This window comes from Siniperca chuatsi, linkage group LG3, assembly GCF_020085105.1.
Source record: "Siniperca chuatsi isolate FFG_IHB_CAS linkage group LG3, ASM2008510v1, whole genome shotgun sequence".
Taxonomy (NCBI): domain Eukaryota; kingdom Metazoa; phylum Chordata; class Actinopteri; order Centrarchiformes; family Sinipercidae; genus Siniperca; species Siniperca chuatsi.
This window is the reverse complement of record NC_058044.1, coordinates 6,813,477-6,822,787: the sequence shown is the minus strand read 5'-3', so window position 1 is coordinate 6,822,787 and position 9,311 is coordinate 6,813,477. Positions and strand designations below refer to the sequence as shown.

The window sequence follows — 9,311 nt, the reverse complement described above, 5'->3', positions numbered from 1 at the left end:
CAGTTATATGGAGCAAATTTCTTCATTCTGAATGAAATTATTGTGATTAATTTGTTCTCTATTACTGGATAGAGAATAATCTAAAATGCAGTTTATGCCCAGTTGTGAGCAGCACATTTTGTTTCTGTGATGAGAACTTAGCTAATGCCAAATTTGTTACACTGTAACGAGCAATTTCACACCAGCTGAAAATCTTGTTTTTATGGATTATTTAATAATTTCATACTTAAAACACATTAAGGAGAAATGATTTTATTAAAATATGTCATTGCATAACCAGATTAAGGTTAAGATTAAGGTTACCTTTGTTTGTTTACATGCTTGGCTCATTAAACATTTTCTTAGTTCATACACTTGTACAGTAGTTGATTATAATTTTCAGTTATTCTTCCATTTTCTGTGTTTAACAATACAAGAAATTAAATCTGATTCATTTGGCAGATGTTTTTTCTAAAGTGACTTATATTTTCCCATATACATAAATTAGGAGTACCTTTAGGTAGAGTGTTTGCCAAGGACACTTTGACATGTGGATAGTAGGAACAAGGGATCGAATGGCCTACCAATGTTTTTACTTTTTGCACTCAATACCACAGTATCTGTTCAATAAGAATAAAATAAAGAGCATCTGCCAAATAAGCCCCTTTAAGTTTCTTTGCTTCGCCAACACTTATTTAAAATATGCAATTAATTGCTGTACTTTGTTGTTTGTTTGTTCTTCTTTTCCTGGAAAAATGAACATTAACAATAATTTAACAATATCACAGTTCAATACAACAAAATACACAATAAATAAGAGGGAAATTGCTGTTAATCACTAAGCAAAAACAACTGGCTATAAACCAAAAAGTTATGTATAAGCTGTAAAATTCTGGAAAGAAAAATTAAATAAATAATAAATTACCATGGACAGTCGAACATGCCAGCGGGTTTTTAGATTAGATTTTAATAATAACAGATTGTTTGCTGATGGGATTTGTTCTCTGTAATTATCATTTTAATGTAGTTTTTTAACAACTCATTTTAACTTATGCTGGTTCACCCTTCTTTGTTACCATCTGTTAGAAAACCAGGCAGACATACAGTGTAACTAGAGACGAGTCATTCATCTCTCTCAACACTGAATTTGGAAAATGAGAGCGTATTATTCACTATTAGCTGCTCTGCTGCCCTAATTTCACAATTTCGCTCCAGCTTTGGTTCGATCGCAGGATTATTTTCTGCCAGTTGATTAGCTGCTTAAATATGATATTTGTGCATATGCAGAAGTGATCAGGATAACAAATCCAGCAGATTATTTGTGGATGGTTTTTGGACAGGTATGACAAGCCTTATCTTTTTGATTATTATAGTCTGCTGACAATGAATGTATTATTATGAAGAAATGTTAATATTCTGCAGGTTTGGCACCAACCTGGTGGCTTGCGTCATCTGTTTTTATTAAGGTGTTTTCTAAAATATTTTCTGAAATCTTAAAATTCTTTATACTGCAGCAGTTTTTATAGTAGTTTTAGTAACATCAGTGTCAGTGGCGGTTTTAATATGAAGTGTTTGGTGTTTTTCTGTTTCTCCAGCATCAAGTATTTTGCCATCAAAATACTTTATAACATCCTTTTGCCATTTTGTTAGTAACTGATTCTACAAACGTTGCATCAGTCAAGCTACAGATTGAAAATCACTGATGACTGTCACTGAATGGGGCCTTTGAAACCATAAAATGGAAGTTTCTCGTGTGTGTGTTCGTTCCCGCTCATGAGCTTGCAGTGTTTGTACAGTTCTGTATGTTTTTACAGAAAGTGCGTGTGAGTGTCGCGTGTGGCCTGTGTGTGTTATGGTTGGACGACCGTCACAGGCTCATGAACTGGCCGTGATCCATGCTGGTGCGTACAGTATGTTTACACATGGTACAGTATGTGTCTGCATTTGAGTGTGCCTGTATGTGTGTTAGTGTAAATGTGTGTATATTTGCCATGGCCCATAATGTTTTCTTTTCTCCAGAAAAAGAGGGGACGTGAACCCTTCACGTTGTGCCCCAGTTCGGAGCTCCACTGGTGGGGTGGCCAGGCGTCCCACAGGGCCTGTGGCTCCGTGTCTGACCTGGAGAACATTCCAGATCTGTGAAGATACACAATCCGTAGAGGATGGGTTTGTGTATGTGTGTGTGTCTCACAGATTAGCATGACTAGCTGCTTATTGATGTAATGTTTAATGATGTTCCCAGAACGACACCGACAGATAAACAGATGAGAAAGAGGAGGAAGAGGAGGAGAAGTTGGAGGAAGGTTCATGACAGTAATAATCTACAATAGAGGGTGAGAAAAAGAGCACAGACATCCCTTTAATTGGCTCACCCAAAAACAAAGGACATTTTCTTTCATTTGCATTTCCTAGTGTCTTTGGGCAATAACAACAACAAACAATGATTGTGTTTTTAACTGACCACATGGTTTCTTAATTATGAACTTCCACCAAATTCTTGACGATGGTGGGTGCATATTGAGACACTAAACAAGAGTGAAAGTGTATTTTCAACACTGCATAGATTTGTCTTGATTGAAGTGAAAAAATACACTTTTCCATTATAAAAAAAAGAACTGTGTAATGCCCAATAAATAAATATAACATTTAACATATAGAATAAACATCAACATTTTTAGATGAAAAAAAACCCTACAGGTCATGTAAAAACAACCAGAAATCCTACAATATGTGGTAAAGTCTTTGCAGAACTAAATCAGACTTGCTCATCTGTGTGTTGTTTACAGTTCTGGGGACACAATTGATTTTTGTGGTATTTGACCAACCATTGCTGACTAATGTTCAAATACAAGAAAAATTAGTATTTCCTATTCATTTCAATCTGGACACACCCTTTTTGGCTGAAGTTGTAGTGCCCCCAGTGATCAGAGTGAAGTGGTCAATGTCCTCAACTGTTATGCTTAATTTTGGCTTTGTTTAATTATAGGCCTTTTCAAAGCAGATATTTTGACATCTCATAGTAGAACAAGCACATGTGTAATCAATACCATTAATAAAGGTTGCCTTGCATTTAGATTTGCCATGCTGTCTCACCATGGCTTATTGGAGCACTTAAAAGGAACCGAGCCACTGTTAGTTTCATTAGTAACACCTGTGCTTTTATTGACAAGTCAAAATGTCTCCTGTGAAGAAGTTCTGTTGTTATTAGTATTGTTATTAATACCCCTTTATTTCCTTAATTAGTCACTGCATTTTCATTGAAACAACTACAATGTTTAAAAAAAAATTCATACTGATATAATAATTTCACCAAATATACAATTCAAATAACATTTCATTTACTATACTGACAGCATTTTATAATCGGAAAACATTCAAACTCATTCAACTGATTGGCAGTAGTGGAATAAGTTCTCAGATCCTTTACTTAAGTGAAATTAGCAATACCATAGTGCAAAAAGACTCCATTACGGAGTGTAAGTCCTGCATACAAAATTATACTTAAGTAAAAGTACAGACGTATTAGCAAAATGCACTTAAAGTAGGCTATCAAAAGTAAAAGTACTCATGCAGGTTAGCAAGCAGTTGTAAGTAAGCAGCACTTGTAGGTGGTTGAGGTGTAGCTAATTCTTACTGCCTTATTTACTGAAGGGTAGTTTGAACTACAAAAATGCAGCATATTTTACAAGATTATTATAGACTTTATATGTAAAATCTTAATCTGAAAAGTAACTAGTAACTACAGCTGTCAGATAGTAGATTTCTTATTTTATATTGGGCCTATCATACTTCATCCAAGTGCCAGAGATTGCTCAATCCGGTTGAGTTAAGGACAACTAATTTTTCAACAAGATAGCACAGCTTTACCAAATGAATGAGGAAACAACTAAAGGGATATTCCTGTGTATTCCTTTACTATGTTTACATCTCTCTGTGTCTTGCAGTTTAGAGACTCTGCTGTCTTTGATTGTATGTTACCTCTTATTGTTTAAGTCCTCCTGGGGATTATAATCCACAGTTCTGTGTATAGTGTTTACATGTTTGTCTGTCTACATGGGTTTGTATCAGTGGGTACATGTGTCTGTGTGTGTTCATGTATGTGTGTTGTTGGTGTATAGTCCCTTGGTGGCTGTTCCCCCGCTGTAGACGCCTGTTCTGGCGATAGCATTGTCTCCATGTCCAAAGACCTGCCGGCTGCCCTATTCCACCACGTCTTTATCATGCTAATACAGAGAAAGAAGGAACGAGGGAGAAGGGAGAGGGGAGGAGGGAGACGGGAGAGGGAACGATGGCTCGACAAACAGAGAGAAGGAGTAATCTTTCCCCTCCTCTCTCCGTCCTCGTCTCTTCATTCTCACCACCTCCTCCGTTCTCTCTATCCCCCTCTACTTCCCTTTCTTCTCGTCCCCGCACCCTCTTCATCTGCCGCTTTCTTATCTTCCCCCTTACTTCTTTGATAATCCCTCCGAACATTGTCTTCATAATTACACACAACAATGATTCCAATCCTTGCAAGAGAAATGTGCGCTGTGCATGGAGAATATTTCATAGATGAAGACCAATGTGTGAATTAATAACTTGGGTCTCTCATATAAGGTTGTTTCTGTGTGTGTGTGTGTGTGTGTGTTTTAAGGGGGAGCACATAGAGCCCAGTGTTGTTTTAACACAACTGTTACATTATGCATGCTGACAGCCCTGCCTGTCCCCATTAAAGGCCCATCTTGTTTCCCCATTATATCTGGTTTCTCTGTTAATAGAGCTCTTTGTGTGGCACTTCCCTTTATACTGGGGGTGTTACAACAGAAAGGTCAGTGCCGGTATAACCTGACACACCGCTGCGGCCCGCACGAGACCCTGAATGACGACAATTGCATAGTCCTCTCATTACAGCTCTGGTTTTGGGAGGAGGTGTGGTATGCTTAACACATGGTTCACCATCACTTCCTTTGTTTTGTGCATATATTTTCTTTCTTTCTTTCCGTATCACTTTCTTAAAAGGCATACGTTATGGGGTTTATAAGCTGTAACTAATGGCATCATTAAGGGTTAATAAATAATTTATTATACTTTATAGATTAGTAGTAACCAAATAATAAGAATAACTTTTGATTTAAATCCACTTGGATGGTGCATATCTTCCTCCAGCATAACTTACTTTGTCTTTCTTCTCTGAAAGAAAGACAAAGAACATATTTGGCCAACAGAGTGCCTTGTGTTGTTTTCAAATGCAGGGCTGATATTGGTCTGAACGCTCGCCGAAGGTTAGGGAAAGATCGGAAGATAAATATTGACAAATCAACTCGTCCTACCTGGTTCTTCAAGTCAGCGTTGAGTTTTTCACAAATTATTTACCCATAACCATGATCTTTCCCTAACCTTACTCAAGTGCTTTGAGTTGCCTAAACAAAACCTTAAAACTCTTAATCATGCTTTAGTAGCCAGGAGTGGATATTATTGAAAAAAAAAACAAATGAAATATGTTGTTTAGTATAAATGTGTCCACGTTAAGTTGATTTAAAAAAATGTATATTCTGTGGGTTTGATGCATGTTTGGACACGTTTCCATCCAAATTCTGTCACAACTAGAACATTTTTTGTGTAGTATGAGTATGTGTGTGTGATTATATTTGCATCGAATCCATCAAGCGGTTTAATGTAGCTCCTACTTAGAAATTCTCCATCATCACAAATGTTGTGGAATGACTTCATTATAATAACTGCATGAAATAATATCTGCTCCTTCTGCCATCTTTTCTCTTCATGCCCTGCTCCTTTCTCCCATTTGTTTTTTTTTTCCTCTGGTACCTTTTTTTACCTCCCCCTTGCTCCTTCCTTCTCCCTCTCCCTCTCTCATCTGAGTCCACTGTGTGCAGGCCTCTGCCAGTGATCCATGGAGGGTAATGGCCATTCCTGCTGCTCCCACAGCACACCCCATTACTACTGGAACACCCAGACGGAGAGCGACAGACAAAAAAGGAAAGAGGGAAAAAGACCAACAGAAAGAAAGAAGACGGACAGACAGAAAGTGGGAATATTTTGGTTCAAAAAAAGTATAATCGTGACATGAAACTGGAAGCGTAGCAGCATGTGTGTATGGTGCATGGATGTGTGTGTGTGTGTGTGTGTGTGTGTGTGTGTGTGTGTGTGTATAGATCATTTCATGGTAAGGATTAGCGAGGGCCAGGTAAGATATCTTGTTTCCTGTGACCTGCTCATCGTGAGGTTTCCCACACTCATCACTTCACTCTATCACATCCCTCTTGCTGAGATATAAAACATATAGACATTGTTCCCTTTGACCCCTAACACACACAAAAAGACGCACACACACACACACACACACACACACACCTGGTTACATCACACACTTCCCATACCTTTATATGCTGTTGACCTGTAAATCTAAATTATCTCCAAATACCTCATTCATACTCTCACTTTCAGTCTATCTGCGTGTGTGTAATGCTATATTCCCGTCATACTGAAAACTTGAGAGATGTGTGTGTGTTTCCTGTAACTCACTGTGGGTTATGATAACAACCGTTTCTCCTGTCAACAGCCCATAATGTCAGATTTACAGGGTTGCCCCCGGTAACCAGCCGAGCTGGCGTGGCTGAGTGATTCTACAGCATCTGCCAGAGCTAGAGAGGCCATCTATCACACGCACACACACACACACACACACACACACACACACACACACACACACACACACACACACATTAGCACTCACACAGACATATCTAATTTGTCTCTCCCACAAATTTTCAGTATAACATGGATACGATGTCAGCATGAATTACGCACCTCTCTCTTTTTCTTACCTTCAGTTTGAGACTGTCCTCCATAGAAAAATGTCATCATTGGTTGTTTGTTCAAACAGCTTAAAACAATGTATGTTCATGTATGATGCCAATGTAGGAAGTAGTTCTTGTAGTGCAGCAAAAGGAAGAGGTTGAAGTGGAGGGTTGGGTATACAAAGCATCTGATTTTTTTTCAGCAATTCAAATAGGTCTGGTGCTGTGTTTACTCCATCTGGGCTGTTTCCCTGGTTGCAAGAGCAACTAAGTCAATCACAGGAAAAATTGTCACAAAAATGGTGACAAGCGTAAATGAGATAGACAAAGCTATACAGGTTGTTGTAAGTTGACTTACAGAAATAACACCTTTTAAATTGGCATATTTCTTTGATCAACATGGCAAATGTTAAGATAGTTAACAGCTACTGCAGCTTCTTCAGTATGTCGACTGAAAATTATGTTGACAGGATGGATACCTCACTCACTACTCACTGATTAGGGTAAACTAATCCCTCCTAACAAACAGTAAACAGCTAACATGACTGAAGAATGATGTGGAAACACAAAGGCAATTCAGTCTGATTAACAAGCTGTCAACATCTTGTCCTGATACTCAACGAAGCTTCAGGGAAGTTATGCTTCTCTAACGTTTTAATTCCTATAAGGGTGAATTTCAGTTTCTTGCCATCAAACCTTCTACGTCACTTCCACTTTCCCACGCTGTCAGAACATAACCAAAAATTCTTGCTTCTTCTTATCTGGTCAGTCAGTTCGTCCCCTTGAACAAACTGTTTGTTGCTCGTCGTGATTCTTTCCATTTTCCACCTATTCACTCGACTCCACCACCAACAGCATTTAGACTCTGGGGGGATCCTGTCATCTTTTTCAGTGGGTTTACATTTAATGAAGATGCTTGCGAAGATCATGTTGACGAAATCCAGATGCAAAAGTCTTTCTCTGTTGCTCAAATTGTATCAAATATGTCTAGCTAGCTAGACAGTTGTTCCTTGTTGTAGCTTCTACCTTCAAAGTGAATGGCAGCTGTGGTCAGATTGCATTAACAGCAGTTACAATGGATTCCAAACATGAACCAGAGTGACGCCAAAAAACGTGCCAAAATGATGGGAGCTTCTTAAATAATCCCTGCAGCCAATCTATGTTCAGTATACTCAATAGTATCTCCGCAACATACCTGAATACTTCTGTATTACTATTGCTTCCCCATAGCTTTGGAGCTTAACTAGCGGTATCGTACTCAAGGATTTTTTGGTGAATACATGCTGAACATAGAGATCAACAGCAGAGAAGTGGATTATGTTGCAGGAGTATGAGGTTTTGGACCTGCTGTGAATCCAGTCTGTGTATAGCTACCTTTCTTGGTGATGGAGCAAGCTACGAACCTTCCATAGACACCTTTTGAGCCTATTGTATTTGAGTATTTGATACTCAAAGGCTAGATTTCTGTGAAGTATCCGTTTAATCATCGGGGCAGCTGATCAGGAAACGCTCATATAAGTATTTGGAATGACCATGTGGGTCATTTTTGTGGGTCAACTTAGTTTAGTTATGAGGACTTGTTCACTTTTTCCTGTTTCTGTCTCTCTTTTTGGTGTAGTGAAAATAGCACAAGCTAACTAAGCAATAAAAGTTATGCCTTTCTTTTCCATTAATGTGATCAAAGCTGTGTTTTAACTGTTTTAAATGGGCCTCGCTGGCAGGCGTTTCCACTGATGTGAAACCTGGGGGACATATCAGAGGATGTGATCGTGTACCACATTCGCATTCTGACTGTTTAGTTCTTATCACAACACAATATTCTAGATTTGATCGTGATAGACTATTTTAATTCTTATCATAATAGACTATTTCATGCACTGATGCCTTTTTACTCCGGTGCATTTGTGATGAGGTATAATTGGTTTGTTATGCACATATTCTCAGTCTGCCTCACCGTGCAGCGGACAGAATTTCATTGTGTTTTCTCTTGTTGCCTTTTCTTCTCTTTTGTACTTTCACTGTTGTTGAAACAGCAGCGTTGGCCTACTTCTTTCTTACTATATCTTTAAACACACTTGTACATGCAGACGCACACAGATAGACGCATGCACACACACCAAAGGTTAATAGTTGTTGCAGTGGGGTCGATCACTGATGATTATCCACTGAAGCACGACTGCTGTCTCTTCTAATCTGAAAAACACAGTCAGCACGTGCAATGACATGATGTCTTTGGGTTTTCTGTCAGCCGGTAATTTCTCACTTAGTTACAAGGTAGAAAGAGGCTGGATGAAAATACTTAGTATTTAGTTAGTACGTATTAAACACAGCTTCAAAGGTCAGGATAGAGTAAGAAGTGTAGCGACCATGTTCTGGCCCGATGTTTGCCCCTGTTTTTCACTTCTTCAGCTGCTCTCACACCTCTCAGCTTGTCTGTGTGAGGGTGATCCTCAGCGATGTTTAGCTGCCCTGTTAAGCCTCAACAAGCGGTTGGAGTCGAGTTGCAGTGCCCTTTTACTTCTCTGCTACTTCAAC

General features: G+C 38.7%; 1 long non-coding RNA gene across 1 annotated transcript; it reads left to right on the top strand.

The window, feature by feature from the left end:
- The first annotated feature begins 270 nt into the window (after window positions 1–270).
- LOC122872080 lies at window positions 271–8,449 on the top strand. The gene is made up of 2 exons (XR_006377008.1): window positions 271–2,312; window positions 5,853–8,449. It is a non-coding gene; the product is annotated as an uncharacterized LOC122872080 (long non-coding RNA).
- The last annotated feature ends 862 nt before the right edge of the window (window positions 8,450–9,311 follow it).